The following is a 19,091-nucleotide window of genomic DNA, read 5'->3' as shown; positions in this document are numbered from 1 at the left end:
TGGAAAACTATAATAGTGTGTTGGAAAGAGTCTTGAAATGAGAAAAACCTCTTCTATGCCTCCTGAAGAAGACTTCCTGGCTTTCTCTCCACTATACTTGTTAGTCTTTCTAGCTTTCCCTAACCTTGAATTGTCCCTGGTGCCCATTCCTCCTTTCCTCTCCCCATAATCTCCTCTTCTTTTGTTTCCCAGGTAAACACAATGATCTGATGTTCTGGGGTAATTCCCTCCCAAGGCTTAGTCTCTATAGATAATGATAATTTATCTGAAATCATTCCTCAGTGATTAACACACTCACACATCATGCTCCCCTTGGCAGTGATTCTGAACCCGGAGCTGCCATTGTTCTTCCTTTGTTTTCTATCCTTCTGTTACTTCTGCACTCCTCAACCCGATTCCACTAACATCCCATTCTAAAACTTTTCACTGTGCTTTCATGAATACTTCCTCCATCTGTGACAAACTTGCTTTCATCTTAAACCTTTTCATTTCTTGTTCTCACTATCTCGTTGCACTCCCTGAGACCCGGACCTTCCTGATGACCCAACTTCCTTGATCATACTTTGCTGCACCGACTCACTGTCAGTGGAGGAGTTGGAATATGTTTGGTAAACTGTCATTTCTTTGCTCTAACCCACAACCCTAACCCATCCTTCTTGGAGTTTCATTCACTCCACTTTTCTCATTCAATCAAGATTCTGATGGCTGTTGTCTATCAATCTCTAGGACTCTCTCCATCCTTCCTCAATGAATTCAGTTCCTGGTTAACAGATTTTTTGCCCCAACCCTTGCCCTCCTCATACTAAAAGACTTCAGTGTACCTATTCTCTCCACTGCCCTAACTCCCAATTTCTCAATTTACTCATTTCCTCGTCCTCTATTCAGCTTCCGTTATACACAGAGATGATCACATCTTGATCTTGCTATCATTCACAAATGTTTTTCTTCCATGTTCTTGAATTTTAAAATGCCCTTATCTGATTATAGATCTCTTGCTGTTCCACGTCTCTTTCTGTCTTGCAACTCCAAACCATGCTTTCAGTGTTCTTTGGGCAACTAGAGGAAAGAGTGATAGACCTAAAGTCAGCAAGACCTGAGTTCAGATTTAACCTCAAGCATTTAGTGAGCTGTGTAAATCTAATATTTTGATCTTAGGTATGATAACAGTCTTTTGATGAACATCAGTTCTCTCCTCTCTAAAATGGGGATAATAATAGTAACTACCAGGGTTGTTGCAAGAATCAAATGAGACATTTGTAAAGTTCCTGGCACATAGTCGGTGCTATATAAATGCTTATTTCTCTCCCTTTACTTTTTTCCTTGGTGGAGCAAGATCCATTGGATTGGCGATTGGTAAGAGCCAGGAATAGGACCATACATTCTCTGATAACAGAATAAAATAGGGTAGAGTCATGTAAAGTTCACAGTCATTCCTCTGAAAGAGTAAAAAAGGTACCATTGATAATGAATGCAGATACAAGAAGTCATGAGCTCTTGAAGTGTCATTGTACCCACCTAGCACTCCTCTTGCTTCAAGCTAGAGAGAGACATTCATTGACAAGAAAGTCAAGCTCTAAGAGAAAAATTGGAACAGAAGTGAGTGCAAGGGATAATGTTGTAAAAAATTACCCATGCATATATTCTGTCAATAAAAAGTTATAATAAAAAAAAAAGAAAGTCAAGGTCTTTCATATCAAATTTAGGCCAGCTTGTAAAGACTTACATATTGTGAGACCTCATCTTCATCTTTCTCTGAGGTAACATAACAGAATCCACTGGATTTGGAGACACAGGAACTGCCTTAAGACCCCCTTGTGTGACCATGATAATTTCATTCACCTGCTTTTGTCCCTATGTCCTCATCTCTAAAACTTGGATTGATGGTCTCTGAGGGCATATCAGCTCAAGATCTGTGATCCAGTCTCAAGGCCCACTCTTCATTCATCTGGTCATGTGTGCTCTTGCTGGTGGTTGTGATTCCCAATGGTCTTTTCTTCTGTTCAAAGGAGATTTAAGGCTGTTTTGTTTACTTTGATTTCCAAACCACCTAATCCACTGAGTAGCAGAAGGACCTCCAGTCGGCAACAAGACTGGGGCTGCTCTTGCTGCCTTGTTTTCATGGGACTAATTTCTAAGATTCACCAGGAGCACATCTTCATTGATCTCACCACAAAAAAGGACAGACCTACTTGTGTTTATCTGGAAGGGTGTTATGTGGTGTCCTCCTGAATATTTTAAAGTCATAAGAGAGTGGGAGACCAGGTTCCATTAGCAACAAACTATGAAGGCAGAATGCACATGTATAGAGTTTACAGCTGTAATCAAATAAAAATTATAGCAGCTAATCTGACATTTAATGATACACATAATCATTATTGAGCTACATGGTAATTAGGTAGCAGTTCACAGAAATGACTATAATTAGTGTTACTTTTATGCAGCCTAACCACATTTTTTAGTTTTTCTCCTCTCACTTTGTTAGTTTTCCAATATCAATAAACAATATCCATGTTAACAGTTTTTCTGGATATCTCATATCATTTCTTCATCATCATCATTAGTCAATAAAAATCACTTAATAAGCACCTGCTGTTTATTAGGTACTAGAGATATATTTTCAAAGAATGAAATAAACTCTATATTTTAATGGAAGAGGCAAGTACAAATATAAGTTGTTCAGTTGTTTCTTGACTCCATTTCAGGTTTTCTTGGCAAAGATACTAGGGTGGTTTAACATTTCCTTCTCCAGCTAATTTTACAGATGAAGAAACTGAGGTAAATAGGTTGAAGTGACTTGTTCAGAGTCATTTACATACAGCTAATTGGTGTCTGAGGCTATATTTAAACTTAGGTACTCCTGACTCTTAAGTCGGGTGTTCTATCCACTGTATCACTAGAAATCCAATCAACAGCTCAGGACTAAGCATGTACAGAATACATTGAATAAAGGGATCTACTTCTAGAAGTGCTGTGTTCCCCATCCATTAAAGCAAGTGGATCACAGGTCAAATATGTTATAGTAGAGATTTCTTTTGTGAATGGATGAGATGAAATGGCTGCTGAGGTCCCACCCATTTCTCAAATTCGATGATTCTGTAAATATGTAATTAAATTTAAGATAGTTTGGAGGGAGGGCATTAGCATTTGGGAAAATCAGGAAAGGCTTTGGTTAGAAGATGGAGCTTGTACTGAGTCTGGAAAGGAGAGAGAGATTGATTCTATGAGCTGAAGATGACAGGATAGCCAGTGTTAACCTTTGAGGGCGTACAAAGGGAGTGATGGATGAAGTTTGGGTAGAAAGGCACTGTTGTGCTTGGAGCGATCAGTCGTGTAAGTGGAGAGAGAGAGGGGGGGGTGACGCAATTGTGTGAAACCTGAGGGAAAGTGAGTCAGCTCATAGTGTGAGTGTAGATGTGTTTGGGGAATGGATCCCTAAATAATTGGAGGGTGTGGATACCTGGTAGTTTGGGATTTGCTCAATTGTAGGGATCCAAGGCATTTCAGTCTCCCCCAGGGTGAATCTTGATTTGGGGAATATGGAGAGAAGGAGATTTCTGACTGCACAGACAGGCACTCCCAGCCTCTGCAACCAGAGAATGGAATTGATTGGCCACTGGCCCTTGTTACTTCCCCCAGGGAAGATTCTAGCATTTGGAGGCATTGATGACAAACCTTAACAGAATCTACAAGTCTGTTCATGGGAAAGTAAACACTTGATATGAGGCTACAAGTGGACTCGGACCCAGAGGGTCAATTGTGTGTGAGATTAGGTCCATGACACGTTCTATATTCCTTCTAAGTCCACCCAAGTGTATTATGCTCTTATAGGCATCTTGACTGTGTGGATATAATATGTATTAGACTTTGTTAAATGGTTTCCTGAAATGCAATGGTTTGCCCAGATTAATTAACTTGCAAAACAGGAAATTAAGTTATTACTTTTTCATGATGAAGTCATTCAGATCCTTTGTGATTACTGCTTCACTTTCTAAATGCTCATTAGCCACCTCTTTAATGACATGTTCTAGAAAAACACTTCTTTGCCAAGGGGTCCATGACATAAAAAGGCTATCTGGAGTCTATGGGGTCCTCCTTAGACTGTTTTTAAATGAATAAAATAAAATACATAGAATTACAAAGAAAACCTACTGCATTGAAAGACAGTTGTCAACACATTTTAAAAACAAGTTTAAAGACCCACAAGATAAGAATCATCTCTACTTGTTTTAGAATATTTCCAGGCATTTAAATCGGCGTTATTGGCCCATAGTTTGGTCATTGGTCATAGTTTGAAGATTCTATCCTTTTGACTCTTTTTGAGAATTGAAATGTTTGATCCTCTCCACTCTTGTAGCCTCTCTACTATGCTCCATAGCTTTTCAAAGATCTCCAATGGCAGTGCGATTTTTTTCTAATTCAAAAATAAAAATAATAGCAACGAAAATACCACGAGCAGCAGACTTGTAGAGCACATTAAAGGTTGCAAAGTGTTCTACCTACAGTATCTCATCTGAACCCGACAGCAGCTTTAGGAGATTCGTGGAGATCTCACCCCTGCCTTGTTAACCTCGTGACCTTGGAAATGTTCATCACTCTGACCCTCAGTTTCCTCATCAATAAATGGAGATGAGGACACCTCTTATTTCCTCCCTCACAAAATTGTTGTGAGATTGAAATCAGCTAATGTACACCTCTTTAAGTTCTTTGTTTCTGTATTAAAGCATTTCTTTTTTGTTGTTGTTGTTGTTGTTTTTGTTTTGTTTTGTTTTGTTTTTGGCTGAGGCAATTGGGGTTAAGTGAGTCGTCCAGGGTCACAAAGCTAGGAAGTGTTAAGTGTCTGAGATCATATTTGAACTCAGGTCTTCCTGACTTCAGGACAGACTCTATCCACTGCACCACCTCGCTGCCCTGAAGCATTTCTTTAAAGGAATATTTCATTCTCTTCTGTTTTTATCATGGTGGTTGTTTAGCTAATTGTGTCCAACTCTGGTGACTCCATTTGGGGTTTTCTTAGCAGAGATACTGGAGGAGAGGCCGTTTCCTTCTCCTGCTCCATTTTACACATGAGGAAACTAAGGCACACGGTTGCTTGGGTCCCACAGTTAGTGTCTGCCGCCATATTGCACTGGGATCTACCTGACTCACAGCCGGCCCTCCGTGCACTATGGTGCTCCCTAGCCACCCTTGTTTCCTTCTCTGTGACAGTCTAACTCTGCACAGTAACAATGTATCTGGTCCCTTTTCCTCCAGGACAGAAATCATGTCCCTCCTGGGCTTCACAGTCATCATCCGGTCCCGGCAGGGCCATCCCTGGAGGCTGGGGTGGAGGCTCAGGGCGGAGTCCTCCCTGCTCTGGTCTGAGAAGCCTCCGTCTTCGGTTCTTGTTGGTGGCTCCTCGGTACCCAGCCAGGGTCCATTGCGTTTGTCCACACTTTTCCACCCCAGAGGCTCTGCGAAGCGCTCTGGGGGAAGCTTCCTGGCAGGGGGAGGGAGCTCTTTACTTAGCGCTCTTTAATTAATGATCAAGACCGTCCTCCCAAAGCTTATTGCAAGCCCAGGATGGCTGCTATCTTGTGTCTGAAGGTCTCCAGTGGAATTCAGTTACCAAGTAGGTTCTATTGAGTTCATTTTTCTGCTCTTTTCCCCAGAAGCTCTCTCCAATGCCTTGTACCAGCCACATCACTCTCCCCTTCCGTTCCCATTCCTGTCCCCTTCCTCAGCTTCCCTCGGGCCCTCTGTATCCGAGTGCCTTCTCCTGTGGTTCTCTGTCATCTTAGAGTACCTCTTTTGATCACCTCTCTCTCCACACCCAAGGAATCCTTAAGAAAGTGTGTACTTCACCCCTGACCTCAGCCTGGCTGTATCAGAGTTGTTAAGACTTGGAGCAACTTATAGACAACAAGCCTAGGGATCACTTCCCCAGAGGATCAGACAACAAGGGAGTATATCCCACTTATAACTGAAAGGAAAGAGGAGGAAAATTTGGGGTAGTGGTATAGAAAAGGGAAAGAGCATGTGTGTGTGAAACATGGGAAAAATAATGGAATTAAGAGAGAGAATTTCAGGAAAGGTCAAGTTGTTTTTTTTTTTTTTGTTTTTTTGTTTTTAGATTTAGACTTAACAGGCATTTATTAAACACATAATATATGACAGATATCATATTAAATACTTTACCACTATTACTTCATTTTTATCCTCAAAGTAATCCTCAAAGTTAGATATTGTTATTATCCAGCCAGGTTTCCTTCAGTCTCTTCGGTTTCACACAGCTTCTCATTTTCTGTAACTTTAAGGTAAGCTGAGGGTTCTTCCAGCTTTTGGAAAGTTGATTCATATGATGTTCAGCTGCTAGACTTGGAATGTGTGGGGGAGAGGGTGGGGAGGTGTGTGTGTGTGTGTGTGTGTGTGTGTGTGTGTGTGTCTGTCTGTCTGTCTGTCTGTCTGTTTGGAAGGGTAATTATAGGGACTATGCCTGTGTGAATTCATCTAGATGAGCTGATTTCTTACTCATAATAGGCAAGATATAGTAACCTTGTAGCACTAAATCTTTTAGAAGAAGAAACTGAGGCAGAAAACAGTTAAGTGACTTGCCCAGAATCATACATCTAATAAGAGTCTGAAGCTGGATTTAAATTCATCTCTTCCTGATTAAAGATCCCCAAAGACAATCTGTATGAAATACTTTGTAATGTATTATTACTACTATATGTTCTGAACAAGTTTTCCACATACTCTACCATGACCCTGAGGATCATTCTTAGGTGAACATTACTTCAGCTTTCTCCACTACTACGTCTTCCCAGAATATTGGGTAAATTTCATTTATAGGAAACCAGTGCCTGCTTCTCCAAATGTATACCTAGGATAGTCAATACACTGACTTTGTGGATTATATCCAAAGGGTAACTGGTGGGAGGAAATCTTTCCTATCTTGATAACAGCATTGGAGACTCTAGTTTTCAGCGTGAGGAAACGGAACCAAAGGAGGAGGTTCGACTGCCAATGTGGTTTGTCTTCCTCAGATGGATGATGTGCCAAGAGAAGCACAAAGGGACCACCTGCCTGGTGAGCCCAGACAAGAGGGCCTCTAGGAGAAAACATGATGTGTGTGTGATATTGTGTTCTGTGCTAGGATAATAGAGGAGAAAATCAAAGTGGGGTGGAGCAGCATCTGCCTTTTGAGCACATTCAGAGATAACAAGAAACATACCAAGCAAAGGGGTCTGCTCTAAAATTCGAGGATTCCAAGGCCTGAGAGTCATCAGAACTGGAAATCTCTCACTTCATTAAATGTTGACCATCCCAAGGTGACTGAAAAGGGAGGAGACAACATGGTAGAGGAGAAAATCCCTACCTACAATCCGGTAGGGAGATGTAAACCTGGGTTCAGGCTCCTCCGTGGATGAGCAGTGTTTCTGGGCAGATCATTTAACTTCTCTGGGCCTCAGTTTCCCCTTCTTCAAAGTGTATTGGAAGGGAGAGAATTAGATGAAATGTTCTCTCATATCCCTGCTCCTTTTGCATCTTCCCCAGTTCAGAATTCCTCATGGTCTTCAGCTCACTGAATTCAGAGTTGGAAGGTATCTTAGCTCATCTGGCCCAACACCCTCATTCTGTAATATCATATCTGCTAGCTCAGGGAGCTGAGATCTTACATGGAAGGCTTTGTCATTGAGACCAAGATCACACTGGAAGTAAATAGGAAAGACAGGTCCTCTGCCTCCAATTCCATTGCTCTTTCTTCTACCACTCCACTTTCTAAACAGCCCACATTCACAGGATGTGTATGGATGTTTAATATTTCATTAGCAACAGAATTATTATTTTTCTATTCTTCAACCAAAGGTCAGTAGAAAATTCTGTTCTGTGGGGACTAAGAAGGAGCTCTAGTCTACTTTTGTAAAGCTGCTGAGACTCCATAAGCACAAGTTTTGCTCCACTCTCTCTTTCCTTCCTCACTGCTCCCTGGAGTTAGAGAAGGCAGTATGGTGCTGTGGCACAAACGCCGCTTAGGACCTTAGCATCCTTTGGGATTATAGCTGGGAGTTCTCTACAACTGGACTCAGAAAGATCCAGAACCCTGGGGCTTGGGAGGCCATCAAGCCCAAGCCCCTCGTTTTACAGAGGAAGAAGAAAAGCCCAATGTGAGATCCGAACTTTCTTCTGGGTTCAGACCCTCACCAGCCATGTGTCTCCTGTTTGCCTAGCTGTCTTAATTTCCCTCTTCTGTCAGATGAACCTGATGTCTTCTGAAGGCTTCTTCCATCTCTCACGCTCTGTTCCTGAATTTCACATTGAGGGCTTTGTTTTCCCTCCACATTTGGGACTTTAAGCTCCCACACACAGAGTCACAAAATAATAGGATCAATACCTTTTTTTTTTTTTTTAATGTACCATGTTTCTTGACTCTGTGGCTCTTATAGCACACAGAAATATGAAAGTCAGCCTTTGTCCTACCTAAAAACACGAGTTAGACTTCCATAACTAACCCAGGTGCTAAGAACATCTTGTTCCTCCCAACATAGATGTCTGAGAAGAAGAATCGGTACTCTTGGCAGCAGTGAGCATGTGGCAGCCACAAAGATATTCTTCTCTCATTTGGTCACGTGCTCTCAGAGACAACAGATTAGGTCCCAGAGAAGGACATTTCAAAGGACAACACGAGTTCAAATCCAGCCTCAGAGGCTCGCTAGCTGCATGACACTGAATGAGGTACTTAACCTTTCGCCTTGATCCACTAGAGAAGAAAATGGCGAACCACTTCAGTGTTTTTGCCAAACAAACCCCACAGACAATATTGGCATGTTATGGTCCACAGGATCAATGAAGAGTTGGACACAGCTGAATGACTGAAAAATAATGCTTATCTATATTTTTTGACAGGGTAAATACTAGAAAACTGTAAACTAATGACTTTTTGATAATTTAGCTCATGACTCAAGACATACTTGAAGCAAACATAAGAAACTCAAATTGTATGTAAATGAAAACCACAAGGCTTTTAGAACATGGAAGTAGAGATAATTAGAAAATCCGTCATGCAGAAACATTGCAAATACAGAAAATTCACTATTTAATCCAATGATCAGCATTTCCCATAGTTTATCTTCCAAGGAATAAGAAATCAAACATTTTATACTAGATTTTTTTTTCTGACAAGTAGTTTAATAACCAATTCCACTTACAACACTTTGTCCTGACATACTCTGCAAACACACAAGGGCTAAATATAGATTGCTGTGTCTACACAACACAAAGTGATAAGTGAAAAGTCTTAAATCTTATCAAACATCCAAACGTTTTGAATGAGTAGGACACATACTGAATCTGGAGAAATGGCTCCTGAAGTGATTTGAATTTTTCATTTTCTGATCATCTTTTTTGATGTTGAGAAAATGCTGTTTTCTCTGGGAGAAAGACAAATGCCAAATGTGACAAGACTTGGTTTCATAGCTGGCACATGGACCAAATTTAACCTTTATTCTCTGATTATTAGAAAGTTTTGGGTGTTAGCCAGGGAGAAAAGCCTCATAGCATCCTTTATTCAATTGCCATCTCTTTCATTAACATACTGATTTGTTTTTAATAAAACTGAGTTTAGGAAAATGGCAGACTTCTGATAGGCATTCTCTGTAAAAATGGGGCCCACATGATGGCTTCCAATTGAGAAAGCTTTACATGCCATGAAGAAGCTTCATTTCCCTAATAGTTTGAGTAGAACAACCTTTTCTTTCAACAGCGAGAGTCCTATAGGGAAGAAACTTCAGGAAGAAGTGATTTTCCCTATGTCTATCTTATAGTTTTTTGTTTTGTTTTGTGTTTTACCAATCAGATCAAAATATATCTTAATTTATACACACAAGTTCTTCTGGAGTGGGGAAAAATCATCCCTGAGATATTGAAGGAAAACAGAGAGTGTGCTCTTCTATTCTTTTAAACTTCAAGGTCACGCTGATCTCATTTTAGCTTATAAATTCTAGTGTTTAATATGTCTGCCTCCTAAGTGTGTGCCAGAAGAAAAATATGTGGAATTTTGTCGTATTGGAGGTCATCAGAAGTGTCAGCTCAGAAAGCATCAACCAGCGAGGAACAGAAAATAGACAGGAAAGGTCCTTAGAACAACAAAAAACAAAAACAATGCCCCCGAAGTTATTCATTAATTCTGTGTATGACAGGCTTAACAAAGGAATGAGTCTAGTTTCAATCCTACCATGTTTCCTTTATTCACATCCGTGTATCGGTATGAATCTGGATGTCTTGCACTTTTAGGTCTAGTTCTCAAGCTTCTTCCCATCAGTCTAATGGTATAGAGGCTCTGTGGCAGAAGGCATATCATCCCAAATATCAGTCAGACAAATTGGGTAGATCTCAAGGCCATGAGAATGAGCAGCAAACTTCCCTGTTTGTGTATAATTTTGTCTGGAATGCTAAAAACTGTAGCAATGTATCATTTTTTTAAAGAGTCTCATTTAGTAGTATGGATATTTACTAATAACTATCATGCAGTAAAGTTAGCAGTTTTGAGAATGCTGTTTTGCTTTTTTGTTTTGTTTAATGTTTGCAAAATTATCTCATGGATGGCTCCCAGAGGCCTTTCCTTTACATCATGTTTGGTAATCATATTACTGATCTAATGAACATCTATCTCTTATTGTAATAAACTCCCTTTATGTATGACCTCATTAATGTGTTGAAATAATGCACCCTGGGGGCCATTCAGACAATTTCATTGGAGCTCCAAAATTAGATGTCCTAATGACTCTATCAGTGTGAAAATTGCCACTTCAGCTCAGATGGCCCCATTTCCTGCAATGTCTCGCGGTTCATGAACATTACATGGAATGAAGAAAAAATATACTTTGGGATCAACAAATTACTGAAGGTAAATGACTGACAAAAGCACCCTGGTTTTTATACGTACATGCTATTGGTTAGAGAAAGTGAGTGTCACTTATTAATTTATTAATAGACTTAAAGAAGACTTTGGGAGTTAAAGTTATAGCTAATTAAATTGCACCAAAGCTCTGGTCTAAACCTCATCAGGGCAGGGAGGTAATCTTTGCTTCTCAAGTCAATGCCAGCAGAGAAGCTCTATAGGAGACCCTGCCAAGAAGGAAGTCCTTTAAACGAGGATCCCATGATGGACTGTATTTATTTTCTAGGGACCTGGTCTCCCTAAGTTTAGAATGATTGGTCAGTAAAAGGCTGGACTGTTGGCAATCTTTTTTTAAAAATTCTTTTACCCCAATCCCAGCAATTGGTGGACTATCTATAGTAAATGGAAGAAGCTCTAATGATTTCTCATTTTATTGGAGTAAAGCCTTAAATTAGTTTTCTGTTAATCAACATGTCGATTATTTCCCAGTTCCGAATGAGAACTTTAGTATCTACTTTAGTATGAGTTTTATTCCTAAAAGGTTTTGAATTAATTTAAATTATGTAGCGTAGTTGTTGCTCTGGAATCAGGAAAAAAAACTTAATTTGAATCCTGCATCTGACCTCTAACTAGTTTTGTGATCTTGGGCAAGTAATTTAATCTCATTTAACCTTAGTTTCTTCATCTGTAAAACGAGGATGATAATAATGACTATGACATCATCACAACTTTATTATGAGGAAATATATATATATATATATATATATGTGTGTGTGTATGTGCTGTATACATACATATATATGTATATATATATATATATATATGTATATATATATATATATGCATGTATAAACACCCAGCACCATTAACTCTTGAAGTACTATATAAATGCTTCTTCTTGTTGTCATCTTCAGGGAACATAGAATAAAATATTCTTTTTCAGAATTGGAAAATCCTCCACACTCTTTAGCAAAATTTTAGTTTCTCATTTTCGATTTCCCTTCCCTCTGCATATATTCTATACTTTTGATTAATCTTTATTTATGAATTCTTTGGGAAAGGAATTTTCTTATTTTGAAACAACTTTCCTTATTATTCAACATGACAGTGTAGGGCATGTTATCATTTACATGACAAATAATAAAGGTAATGATTTTAAAATATAAATAATTCTGAAATTTTGAATGAATTTACATCATTGATAGAGATCAATTTTGGATACTTTTGCCTAGCTTCCTTCAATTTGGGCTGGTTTTGGAGCCTTAGTTTCCTAATTTTGCTTTTTCCTGTTGTCTTCATTTTAACCTATTCACTATCTCACTGTGGTCAGGTCATTTCAAGTTTGGATTCTCCTTGTCCGATGCTTCCTTCACAGTTCCTTGCTTAACTCATCTGATTTTTCTTAAACTTATTCTATATATTGTTTTCTTCTAGGAATTCTGGTGAAGCCTGAGCAGTAGATTGTGGTCATTGGCTGCTCATCCCTCACTTGTCAGTGTATGAGTCTTCAGAAAATGGCTCAAGTACTAAAGTCAACAGCCTTTTCTCAGTCCTAATTCTCTGTACTTTTTGTACCATATTTCCAATATTTATCAACTTTTCCTTTTTTTGATTATTTCCCTCTTCCCTGCATTTCCATGATACTCTTGTGGTTCTACCTCCCTATGCTCAGATCCTTCTCTTTTTCTTTATTTTTCTGGCTCTGAAGCTTTCTCCTACCTTAAGCTTTCTGTCTAAGGCATTCTTTTTCTCTTACAATCCCATCCAATTCTGTGGTTTCAGCCCTCACCTGTACGTGGATGACTTCTAAATCCATATCTGTGGTCCCTACATCTTACAAGCTCCAGACCATCATTTCCAATTACCTCTTAAATATCCACACTTAAATATTTCACCAGCAGATCAAAATCAATTAGTTCAGCACTGAGAGTGTTATTTTTCCCTTAAGAACTTTTTTCCTGTCATGGAATCTGAAAATCTGAATTATCTTTTGATTTCTACTCACCTAGCTTTATTGATTCTCTCTCTTGTATTTATATCCCACATTACCATTTATTTATCTAAGGTCTAAGTCTTTGAATTTTAAGCAATCTTGTACAATATCCTAAATCATCATGTCCTTACCTTTCACCCGGATTGTTTCTTAACTAGTCGCCCTGCTTTCAAATTATCTGTTCATCCTATCTACCAATGCTAGAATAAACTCCACTCTGATCATTATTACCTCCCACTCTCCCAAACCTTAAATAAGTCCCTATTACCTGAATTAAGGCAAGATTGCTGAGTCTTGTGTTCAAGTTTATTTATTTAGCCCCAACCTTCCTTTCTAATCTTAGTGTCTGTCGTTCCCCTTCTGTTCTAAATTCTAATCAAACTGAGGTACTTGCTGTTTCCTCAAAATGCTCCATGGTTTCCCACTTCTATAAATTATCTTATATGCTTTCATTTGCTGGAGTTCCCTCCTTTCCCCCAACTCCCAATTCTACCCATCCAACCTCCTCCATGAGACTTTCTCTAAAGACCACTTTGGAGCTGGAAGTGATCTGTCCTTCCTCTGAATTCTCAGAACCTTCTTACTGCCCTATCTTCTACTATTATGTTCACTTGGGAACACATCTTCTTTCATGTATTAGACTGTAAGTTTATGAGGACAAGGCATAATAGACAGCCAAGAACTACTTATTGAATGAATGACTCTTATGTCTGTAAGGAGATATTTCAAATTTCCTTTGCTCTTTACTTGGCAGCCATAACATGCCATCAAAAAGTCTATTTTTGGAGATTTAGAAGGCATCTGTATCTTCAGAGTCATTATCAAGGTGTCATTCTGAGAAGTAGGCTTGTACTTACTTGGCTCTTGTCATTATGTCACATAGTGCTATGCAAAAGTTTCTCTTTTAGATAAATTGATTAGTTCAACCTCTCAAAGTTACAGTTCGACTCAATTATCCCAAGGCATTTTCACATCCACCAGAAGTACAAGCGAAGAGTTGTATGAAGCTTTTCTCATTTAACCCAATGAAATAAATATAAAATATGTATTTGTATATATTTATTTATAAGTATAGCTAGATCCTTTCAGGGAAAATAGTAAACCCCATGAAATGGTTGCACGTATTTGAATTTGTATTGTTGGAAATTATAGATTCTCATTCATACCATATATCTTAACTGTGAATTTCAAGGTTCTGTCCTAAGTCCTCTTCACTTTTCTCAATTGTGTGACCTCATTAACCTCCACGAGTTTAATTATCACTTTCTCTGTTCACTCTGTATCACTCTGTCTCTCCATTCATTCCCAAGTCCACATATCCAGCTCCAGTCCTGAAATATCAATTGCCTCTTGGACATTTCAAAGTAGACGTCTCAGTCATTTCATAATATAACTCATTATCTTCCCACCTCCCAAACCTACCTATCTTCTGAACTACCTTCCACCGTCTTTCCAGTTTCCTAGCTTTACAACCTTCGACATATCCTCTCTTCTCTATACTCTTTATCCCGTACATGCAAATCAGTTGTCAAGTCCTGTCATTTTAAAGAATTTTTGTAGCTTAATTTTTTTCACAATAAAAACCCTTATTTGCATCATTGTTATATGACGAACCAAGCATGTTGTCAAATATGATGCTAATAATGAAAATAATCAGCTCTGATATTAGAGTTCAAGTTTGCCATCTTCCCTTTCCTTAATGTTAATTTTTTTCATAAAAATATCTAAACAATATTTCTATTTTTCATCTGTTTGTTGTCTTCTCTCCAAGGTCATACTTAAGTGCCCTTTGGATGACTCCAATGAAATCCCTTGCCAAAATTTGTTTATTTGTCCTCCATTGTTTGTTTTATTAATTGATATTACTTGCATTATTTCACTGTTCCTCTTTGTAAGGTTGCATAATCAATAAACACATTTATTAAGTACTCGTGCCATAGACACTTTTATAAATTGACATTATGTTTGGCTCCCATACTCCTCTGCATGGTCAGTCAGCCACATCTTCTGTGACCCAGCTCCAGTAGTCTGCTTACAATTTCTAGAGCATGACATTCTATCCTCCAACCCCCAAATTTTCTACTTCCTCACTTCTTAATTTCCCTAATTTTCTTCAAGTCTCAGCTCAAATTGGACTTATTCCAGGAGACCTTTCCATATTCTCCTACCTGCTAATGAATATCCTCCATTTATTCTGGTCACATCTTATGTCCATCTAGCTCTTTGCATCTTGTTTCCCCAATTAGAAAATAATTTCTTTAAAAGCAGTGAATATATTTTTACCATTCTTTCCATCTTAAGCTCTTACTCCTGCCTGGCCTGTAGTAATTGCTTCATAAATGCTTGCTGACCAGCAAACTGCTTAGATCTCGGGCATACATTTCCCTCACAGGGACAGACGATACAATGTTTAATGCAGTCGATGCAGAAACAGGATTTTATATGCAGAAATTTAGGATTCTCACTCTTACATAACATATGGCCCCCTTGTCGTCACTACTGAGCTAGAAACCTTTCCTCTCCTCTAATCACCAATGGGCTGCTTTTATGAGGAAACATTAGTTCCTTCACATCAGCTTTGGTAAACAGGCCTTTGCCGTCCAAAATCAGTAAACTCCTACTGAACATAAGCGGAGGATGAAAACGAGAAAGAGCTCAAAATTGTTTATCCATTGCTGACAGATGGTCAGCCTAAACTTTGAGAAACAAGAAAAAATTGGCTTCTCCATAGAACTTGTCGTTTCTGTTCTCAGAGTTGGTGAATTTGGCCTCTAAAATCACTGAAAGTTAGAGACTTCAGTAAATTCTTTTATATCGACTAATAAATATATATTTTTAAATATATGCTTTGCTCCTCTTTGTTGCTTAGAAAAACACATTTCATGATGTTTCTGCCACCATTGCCATTGGGACAATGCCATTAGTGGATTCTGAAGTCATTCGTAAAACTCTGTGGGTGAGACTCTTGACTTGAAATTTTTCGATAATGTTTCAAACTTGGGTTTTTCCCTGCAGCTAAGAGTAGCTCAAGCCCATTAGGAAAGCAAGTCAGAACCATCCAGGGCTGCCTAGAAGTGATGTCAAGATCAGCTTCATCCTCCCAATGACTTTCACTTTTTCTAATCTTTTATTCCTCAGGGTGCTGGGAGTCTGTGACTGATAGGCTATATGGAGATCGATAAAGGTGGCAGCCGTTTTTCTTCCTTCAAAATCCCCACATTTAAGAACATTCTCTGCCCGAGGGTCACTTGAGACAGAAATGAATCCTTATTTCTCAGGGGAAGAGGTCAGTGTCAAGGCTGTGGGCCATCAAGTACTTTATTCAGCCGATAGTCTAGAAGCAGCATCATTTATCAGCTTATGACACGTTAATGTCATTTTCTTGCTGCCTTTTCAGCTGAGTTTTAGGAAGAGTAATGTGAGCAAATCCAGAGGAATGGTGATTGGCAGTCTAATTTGAAAATATTGCATCTTGTTAAATGCATTCCAGTATTTAAAAAGAAAACTTTTAGAAAGAGAGGTTATTAAGCAGCAAACATTGGACCAATATTTCTTAAAATTGCATAATGTCTTATGTTTTCTTTTAAAAAGCTGGATCATTCTTTTCCTTGGAGGTAACTAGTGCTTTTAATCGAGTTGCAAAAAATGAAAATGATTTTTACATATTTAATTATGATGAACAACAAATGATAAAAGGGAAATTTGATGTTAACAAATATATTTTAACATTGCAGAAAATTTTAGAATCCACACACCATTGCCGTGCCTGCTTATTCAGTTCACCTCTTATCCATGTCTTCCCATGAATTTGCTACAAAGGCTCTACCCAACCGTGCTGAAGACCTTGCTTGCTTTTTCTTAATGTTGTGGGAATAAAATAGTCTGTGGTCGGTCTATCAATTATCCTTTGAGCTTACTTTGTGGCTAGTCTATTTTTCCCCTCAGGAATATATTTAGTTAATGACATGCCTTACATTACTTTTCCTGATTATTTTCTTGTTTGTAATGTGATACAGTCTACTCACATCCTTTGTGCAGCTTTCCGTTGGCTTTTGGGTTATCCTAAACTGTGTTCTTCGGAAGCCTTCACATTTCAAGCATTAGAGTCAAATCACCAGAATGATATTGTTGTTGTAAAGATGAACTTTTGTCTCAAGGAAAAGTCTGGCATCATTATAGAGAAGCGTCCTCAAAGCATTGCAACCTGCTTTCTCCTCCTTTTTAATTCTGGGCCCAGCTTATTGTCCATTTGCACTTTTCTGATTCAGATATATTTACTGATAGGTGAACTGTATAGTGCTATTTATCATAGTCTGGACAATAGGCACTCTTCATCCATTTTGTTTTCCCTATGTAGGCAGGCCAGACTTTTTTGAGGAATTATGGATATTCTTTGGGAGTCTCTACAGTGTTCTTGGTCTCGATGGTAGTCAGCTCCATGCCATCTGCAAACAGGAACATACAGTGGGCTTTACCATTTCTAAGGAAACTTTCTCCTTGGCAATGATATAATAACTGTCATCATTCTTCAATTGGTAAATAGTAAAATAATATGAATAGACAGTTTTCAGATGGAGAAATTAAAGCCATTTCTGATCATATGAAAAAAAATGGTCTAAATTACTCCTGATTAGAGAAGTACAAATTAAGAAAATTCTCAGATTCTATTTCACACCTCTCAGATTTATTAAGATGACAGGATGATAAAAGTTGGAGGGGATTTGGGAAAACTGGAACAATAATTCATTGTTGGTGGAGTTGTAAAATGATCTACTCATTCTGGAGAGCAGTTTGGAACTGCGTTCAAAGGGTTATCAAACTGTGCCTACCCTTTGATCCAGCTGTGTTTCTACTGGGCCTATATCCCAAAGAGATCTTAAAGGAGGGAAAGGGACCCACATGTGCAAGAATGTTTGTGGCAGCCCTCTTTGTAGTGGCAAGAAACTGGAAACTGAGTGGATGCCCATCAGTTGAAGAATGGCTGAATAAATTGTGGTATATGAATGTTATGGAATATTATGGATGAGCAGGATGGTTTTAGAAAAACCTGGAGAGACTTGCATGAACTGATGCTGAAGTGGAGCAGAACCAGGAGATCATTATACACGGCAACAGCAAGATTATGTGATGATCAGTTGTAATGGATGTGGCTCTTTTCAACAATGGGGTAATTCAGGCCAATTCCAATAGGCTTGTGATGAAGAGAGTCATCTGCATCCAAAGAGGAACTGGTTGTGGATCACAACATATTATTTTAACCTTTTATTTTTGTTGTTTGTTTGCTTGTTTTTTTTTTCTTTCTCTTTTTTCCCTTTTGATTTGATTTTTCTTGTGCAGCATAATAAATATGGATATGTGTTTTAAAAGAATCGTGCTTGGTTAACCTATATTGGATTACTTGCTGTCTAGGGGAGGGGAGAGATAGAGTGAAAAATTTGAAACACAAGGTTTTACAAAGGTGAATGTTGAAAACTATTTTTGCATATATTTTGACAAGTAAAAAGATATTATAAGAAATAAAAATAATAATTGGCATCCATCTCCCTGAGGTATGCCTCATTTGATATTTAATGATCCAGATGTTATTTATTTTGTTACATCTTTCAAGTAGTATCATAAAATTTTAATATTTATTTTGGAGATGCTTTCTTATAGAGTTTTATCTACTAGATCAAATACTTTTTTATAGTCAACAAACATTAAGCAGAATGGGAATCTTATATTCTTTATACTTTTCAATCAAATGTGTGACTTTAAAGATATGGACTGCTAGGAGATGTTGTTTGTAAAAGCTTGCCTTTTTTCCTTCTAATATCTGTATCAAGTCTGCCCTGGATACATAAATTATACTGATGATTATATAAATGAAAAATTAGGTATGTGGGCGGATGGTCACGAACAGTCTGAGTCACCTTTTTGTGGGTAATTATAAGGTCCATGCCTTTAGTAGTAGCCTCTTCTGTATTACTTGCAAATCAACTCCTTTAGTTCCTTCAAAATTATATCCTCTCTAGAGAAGATGGACTTGCTTTCTCTATCTTCAGTCTCATCTTGCTACTTTTCCCATCTTTCTTTTCTTCAGTGCCAATTCCTTTTCCCTCAATTGCACATCTGGGACTGTAATTTGAGAGATGAGATCCAGTGGCTTTTCAGTCTTTGAGGGTGAAAATCATTTCAGATATTTTTTCATTCTCTGTTGTCATATTTCAGTTTCATTTTTAA

The 19,091-nt window shown here is 38.3% G+C and overlaps 1 protein-coding gene across 3 annotated transcripts in view; it reads left to right on the top strand.

Moving 5' to 3' along the window:
* ULK4 (unc-51 like kinase 4) overlaps positions 1-19,091 on the top strand; it is a 624,778-nt gene that overhangs the window by 426,043 nt on the left and 179,644 nt on the right. The window lies entirely within an intron of this gene.

This window comes from Sminthopsis crassicaudata, chromosome 5 (genome assembly GCF_048593235.1).
Source record: "Sminthopsis crassicaudata isolate SCR6 chromosome 5, ASM4859323v1, whole genome shotgun sequence".
Lineage (NCBI taxonomy): Eukaryota > Metazoa > Chordata > Mammalia > Dasyuromorphia > Dasyuridae > Sminthopsis > Sminthopsis crassicaudata.
This window is presented reverse-complemented; position numbering and strand designations above follow the sequence as displayed.